The following is a 7,302-nucleotide window of genomic DNA, read 5'->3' as shown; positions in this document are numbered from 1 at the left end:
ATTTTTAGCTTTGTAATTTTGATTTTAGTTCCTATACCTCTGCAGTTGTCATTGACGATATCATGGTTTTGTATCATGATTGAAACATTTGTCTGACTCAACCGGTCGTTTCATTTTGTATCTAGCTCTCAGCTTGCCGATTGAGCACTGTAAGCAGACGACGCCACCCACAATTAACATATATATATATATATATATACAGTTTTAATACTTTCAACACTACTATATAACAAATAATTTGAGGTTTTTACTGCGTTTTAAACGACGACCAACAGCTTTTAGTGGGTTTATCAAGTACTTTTCAGCACTTACCACTATATTTATTTGGTTTGAGTTAAAGTAGAGAGGTCTCAAATCCTTTACAGCAATGGTTATCACTGATGTCTATGACAAGATGGAAAAGGAGTTAGAAACGTTAAACGACAGTTTAAAAGGTAAGAAGAAGTTGGATACTATAATTGCAGATTCTTTAGACTTACCCACAGGGAATAGCAAGCCGGATATGTTTGAAGTTATAAAGGAACTATACAGTTTCAGTAAGAGGGCCCTGTCACTACTGAAGACCAAGTCTATACTAGACACACCTGCACCACAGGAAGGGACAGCTACCGAGGCACTAGATATAGTGAGAAAGGAGCTAGCACAATTTAGACAAATTCTCATTGAGCACAATAAAGGTGGTCCAGATATTATACCTGAGATTAAGACCAATCTCGGACCCAGTGAGACTCATACTTTAACTCTGGAAGGGCAGAATGAGGCAGATAAGATAACAGAAGAACTCTGGTCCTCAAAGGTGAAGAAACATGTCGCATCAATACTGCCCAGCATCCCTATTAAGGGGGTCTCAGGTGTCAAAGAAGGCACAGCAAGGTTAATATTCAAGAACAAGGAACTTATGGAGAAAGCTAAAGATGCTCTTAGTGTGGACTACAAAGTGTCTGCAAAATCCCACACCGTGCCAATGCTTGAACCTAAGCTTACTATGTATGATCTCAAGGGAGATTTTGAGTCATCTGAAGAATTGCGCCAGAGCATCCTTGATAAGAACAGTTCCATTAAGAGTTTAGTTGAAGATGAGAACAACACTTTCAAGGTTATTTTCCTGGAGAAAAACAAGAACTGGGCATGCCTACAAGTGTCAGTGAAAATCAGGCAGTCTATAAGGGAGTCAGGTGACTTTGTACACGCTGATCTTAGACAGTATAAAGTTAAGGATAGGTATCATGTAATCCAGTGCTTTGACTGTCAGAGCTTCGGACACATGAGTGGCAGTGATTACTGTAAGTGTAAGAAGTATAATGCCGACCCAGTGTGCTTCTACTGTGCAGGTGCCCACAAATCGAAAGATTGTGAGAAGAAAACGGCGGGCCGAAGATCTAGTATCAAGTGTACGAACTGTAGCAACAGTAAAGACAAGAATGTCAAAGATAAATGCAAGACACATTCTGCAGCTGACAGATTATGCCCATCTTATGTGAGAGAGCAGAGTTATATCATGGCCAGAACGAGCGGATGTGAAACATCAAAAAACTCTTATCTCCAGTGGGCAAAGATTCGACAAAGAGAGCTTGGGATAAACTAGTCTTAGCCACGTTTAATGTTAATCGTCTAGTGAACAAGACAGTAGAGGTTCTTGAGCACCTAACTGATGAGGGGGTTGATATCTGTTTTCTTCAAGAGACTTTTCTTAAGGAAGCAGATACTGCAAAGCTACAAGAGATACGAGATTTTGGTTGGGGTATTTTATCCAACCCAAGGAAGCATCGTAGTGGCGGAGGTATAGGTATGATTTTCAATAAGAACCTTAAGTTGAAAAGCAACGGTAGAGTCAAGAAGTACAAGTCTTACCAAGTCATGGAAGTTGTACTTGAAACAAATACTGGGATAATCAGACTTATTGATGTGTATAGACCGCCTTACACCAAAAAGGCCAGGTACACTGAGTGCCACTTCTTGGAAGAATTCAGTGAATACCTGTGTGATTTGTCCGGTAAGCCAGGAACCCCGGTGATTGCAGGGGATTTTAATTTACATGTTGAAAGACCTAAAGATCTTTACCCCGCAAAGTTTCTTTCCCTTCTTGATCAGCTTGGTTTCATCCAATGTGTACCACTAGAAAGAACTCACAATCAAGGAGGAACTCTTGACCTCGTGATAACGACCAAAGTCTTTAAAGACTCTATAACTTCTATCAACATTGTGGAATCTGGGACTAGATCAGATCATTTTCTTGTTAAATTTGTAGTGTCTGTGAGCCTGAAGACCTCTTTGAATGATACTAGGGTGATGAACTACCGTGATTTTAAAAGTATTGTGGTTGAGGATTTTAAAGCAGATATTTTGGTTTCTGATCTCTGTAAAAGAGATGCTTGGTGCTCTGAGAGTCTTGATGAGTCAGTTAAGATGTACAATAGTATTCTATTGGAACTTATGGACAAGCATTGTCCTGTGATCAGTAAGGAGATGAAGAGTGAAGACAAAGGTAAACCTTGGATGGATCAGGATCTGAAAGCTTTACAGAGGCAGAGGAGAGCAGCTGAGAGAGCCTGGAGGAAAGGCAAGGGACAGAAGGATATTTTTGTCAACCTCAGGAACAAATTTATTGTCATTGAGCGACAGAAGAGGATTACTTACAATAGAAAAGCCCTCTTAGCCTCTGCGGGAGATACGAAGGCTCTGTATAAGAAAGTTTATAGACTCACGGGTGAAACTACCCAAGAAAGGCCACATGGTAATGACACTAAAAAACTTGCAGAAAGTTTTAAAGTTTTCTTTGCGGATAAAGTGAATGATATCAGACTTGGGATAGAAGAAGAAGGAAGTCATATCGGAGGGAACTTGTCATCGTCAGAGAATCTTGAAAGCACCTATTCAGGGCCATCATTTGATAAATTTCACTCCATCACTAGGCAGCACCTGTTACACACCATTTCTAAGATGTCTAACAAGTTTTGTAGTCTTGACCCTATTCCAACTTTCATGTTGAAGAAATGCTCTCAGGAGTTGGCACCGATCCTCCTGCACATAATAAACGGTTCTATGTTGCAAGGTGTGTTTCCAGCCGAGATGAAGACTGCACTGGTCAAGCCCACTATCAAGAAGAAGAATGCTGATCCAGATATTCTGAAGAATTACAGACCAGTCTCAAATCTTGCAGTTATGTCTAAACTGATTGAAAAGATTGTACTTGAGCAGTTAAACAATCACTTACATTTAAACAGTCTGCATTGCCCAGTTCAGTCTGGATACAGAGCGAACCACAGTTGTGAAACCCTGATGGTCAGGATGGCAGACGATATTCTTAAGGAAGTGCAGAAGAACAACATTGTGATTGTAGTCCTACTTGATCTCTCTGCTGCTTTCGACACGATTGATCATACAATCCTTCTTAAGAAGCTGGCAAAAGATTTTGGTATTAAGGACTCTGCATTGAAATGGTTTAGTTCTTACCTCTCAGGCAGGTTTTTCAAGGTTAAGGTAGATGACTCATTATCTGACTTCCTGTGTCTGTTGTTTGGGGTACCCCAGGGCTCTCTATTGGGACCTATCCTGTTCATCTTATACATTAAGCTGCTCCAGGAAATAGCTAGAAAGTATGGTCTCGATATTCAGCTTTATGCAGATGACTCACAACTTTATATAGCTTTCCACCCGATGAGACCCATGGAGCTGCAGAATGTCACTAGTAGGATCAATGACTGTCTGTCTGAAATCAAAGTATGGATGGTTAATAATTTCATGAAACTGAATGAGAGCAAGACAGAATTGTTAGTCATTGGAAAGCCTTTGGTACTGAAGAAGTTTGACCTTGAAATAACAATAAAGTTTGGTGACACCATTATTACACCAACTGTATGTAAAAACGATACCTGGAAGAGTCTTGGAGTGTTACTAGATGAATCTCTCAACATGGAAAGGCAGATTAACAACGTTAGGAAGAACTGTTGCTGGACAATGAACAATCTTAGAACTATCAGAAAGTATCTAGATGAGAGAGTTAAACTCATGCTGGTCAAACAACTGATCATATCAAAGCTGGACTATTGTAATGCCCTTTACATGAATCTTTCAAAGACTAGAGTGAAGAAGCTGCAATCTGTTCTAAATGCAGGGATACGTTTCATTTACGACATCTATGACAGGAATACTGACTTGTCTCCTTTCTACAAGAAAGCTCATATTCTCCCTGTTGAAAAGAGGATATTTTTCAAAGTGTGTCTCATCTGTTTCAAAGTGACCCATGGATTGGCACCAATGTACCTCCAAGAGTTGGTTCAAATGAACAGAGATGATAAGGCTGTCAAAGAAACCAGAACAAAAACAGCATGCAACCTTCTTATGAAGATACCTAAGTTCTCTAAATTGAAGGCAACTAGCAGGCGGTTCAGCAACTATGCACCTGAATCATGGAATTCTCTCCCTCTTAATGTCCGTAACATCGACAATATTGTCTCTTTTAAGGGTAAGTTAAAGAACTATTTGTATGATCAGCTATAGCCTGGTTAAGCTATTTTTTGTGGCTTCTAGTCTTTTTTTGTGTTATTTTTTGTTTTCCAAGTATCCACTTCTTGTTTTTCTGGTTTTTATCGGTGTGTCAATAAAATCAATTATGTAATATGTATACTTTAACCATTTTTTGCGACAGTTAATCTGATATTATCTCTTTAACATTATTTAGTATTTTTTGATTTATGAGACCCGTGTTTTGTTTTTAACTTTCTGCTCCGAGGAGGAGAGAAAGTTATTTGAGGAGAGCCGCTCAGACATGGGCACCGTATTGTGTAAATTATTTAGTTAACTTTATACAATATCTTTGTCGCATAGTAGCGGGGTAGTAAATACAGTGTTTCGTTTCGTTTCGTTTCGTACATATATATACTTCACGACAATCTGTTGTAAAACAGGGGTTCCAGAAAACCCACTTGCCGATACTGCTGAAACATGAAATTTTGTTTACAGTCGATTTGGACAAGGTCTAGACGGCTGCACGACTTCCAGGCCCCCTCTATTATTAGGGGTCAGATCATATGACGTATAATTAGTGATGTGACGTATAATTAGTGATGTGATCCACCAACTACGATTTACAGAACATGTGAACTCTACCCTACATCTAGCCCAGTTTTACCCCTTACTTTTGATTTAAATTAACAAGTCAATACACATTTTTCGTAGGATAATTAATCAAATTTATTGAATACTGAATACTGAATACTGAATACTGAATACTGAATACTGAATACTGAATACTGAATACTGAATACTGAATACTGAATACTGAATACTGAATACTGAATACTGAATACTGAATACTGAATACTGAATACTGAATACTGAATACTGAATACTGAATATTGAAGCAATTGCTAACATCCCACCCTGGCAAACTCTTCAAAAAAGCATTCATCACTGCTTTCTCAAAATCTATTAAAATAGTACCAGTGTCCACCGGACAATGCTGGTCAAAATAGTGCTTAATAACATCTAAAACAAATTCATAAGTGTCCCCTTTCTTGTCACCACTTAAATATAAACTAAAGGAACACATTTGTCTGACAGGGTGAGATAACACCGACAGGGACACTTCGTAGGAGGAGTGTGCTTGCAGCACCGCCAGGCAGACTTGACGGCTGAATCCTTGTCCTTCTTCCGGGAGTAGATGTATCCATCAGACTTCAGAGTCGAGTAGCTGTTGACATCCTGTCCGACCAGAGATGAATTTGGAGAAGGTAGGCATGTTGATAGAATGCGATACTATTGTCTATCATCTTCCCGTATATATACCTAAGAACACTTGATCGGCTCACTCCCGTTGCATGCCTTTGGCACGTACGTCTCACATCCCTAGATACGAGAACCCCCCTTTAGCAAGAGCTCCCGTCCCTTGTGTGATATACGAGTCGAGCGGTCAAATCTTAAAGATCATGTTTACTTCTTAATGAACTGCTATGATGTACATGTGAACTCTACCCTGTATCTAGCCCATTTCTAGGTCAGTTAAATCCTACTGATGGATCACATCACTAATTATACGTCACTAATTAGTGATATGATCTGATCTCCCTGGGCCCCCTAGTAATGAGGGGGCCTGGCCGTCGGCCTCCCGTCTAGACGCCCTGCAAAGTTTCAGATCTCTAACTCAATTTTAACATGGTTTTTAAGGCACCTGAATATGGCGATTTTGGGTTTTTTACCTAATTTCGTATAACAATAACATGCTGGCGCGTATTTTGCGCAAATTTCTTAAAAACATCCATACAACTATTTCTTATTCCTGTCATCTTTAACAGTGAATTAGAATGTTTTGAACTTAAATATACCTGCTGAACTACTTTCGATGAGTCCTAATGCCTGGAAAACAATAAAGGGGATATAATAGTATAGGGGGTAAATAGTATTGTGAATATAAGGGCGACGGTTATGCTTGCCAGCATTGTGATGTATGTATCACGACAATCTATCGTAAAACAGGGGTTCTAGAAAACCCATTTACCGATGCTCCTGAAACCTGAAACTTTTTTTGCAGTCGATTTGGTCAACGTCTAGACGCCCTGAAAAATTTCAGATCTCTAACTCAATTTTAACATGGTTTTTAACCCTTATCATACTGGGGTGCTTGGAGCTCATTCATTACTGGGGGTGGGTTGAAAGGACCCATCCCTAATAACTTTGGTTCTAGACGGTATTCAGCCACCACAAAAAGTGGAATGCTCTAGTTATACTTAGTTCTACAAGACTCATTATGTTCTAAAGGGCCAGATAGTGCACAAGTGCACAAGATAGTCTCCTGCGTTAATTGAGAAATCACGTGGGATATCACAAGTTTATCACATGATACAGGCCTCAAAGTGATCCATGATCTCCATATAAGGAGCGGTTGTTGATCTAATTAATCCTCAGGTTACTGGGGGTGGGTTGAATCAACCCATCCCTAAGAAACGATTGTTGATTCGATTTACTCCTAGAATACTGGGGGTGGGTTGAATCAACCCATCCCTAAGAAACGACTGTTTATCCGATTTACTCCTAGAATACTGGGGATGGGTTGAATCAACCCATCCCAAATCAGCCCGTATAAGGAGTGCTTGTTTTATAAATTGAGTTAAATTTTGCAGAACGCTGCAGGGATTGGTCAATCGCAAACATGAGTGTATGTGTGTGAATTTGAAAGTTGTGAACTATGCGACTCTACTCCAAATTTCATTATCAAGGTAGATACATTTTAGGAAAGACTCAAACAAACGAAATTTAAAAATAAAGTCAAGTTTTCGATCATAATCAGTGTAAAAAATATATAAC

Source organism: Bolinopsis microptera, chromosome 9, assembly GCF_026151205.1.
Source record: "Bolinopsis microptera isolate Bmic1 chromosome 9, MBARI_Bmic_1.0, whole genome shotgun sequence".
Lineage (NCBI taxonomy): Eukaryota > Metazoa > Ctenophora > Tentaculata > Lobata > Bolinopsidae > Bolinopsis > Bolinopsis microptera.
The sequence above is the reverse complement of the archived record's forward strand: the minus strand, read 5'-3'. Positions refer to the sequence as shown.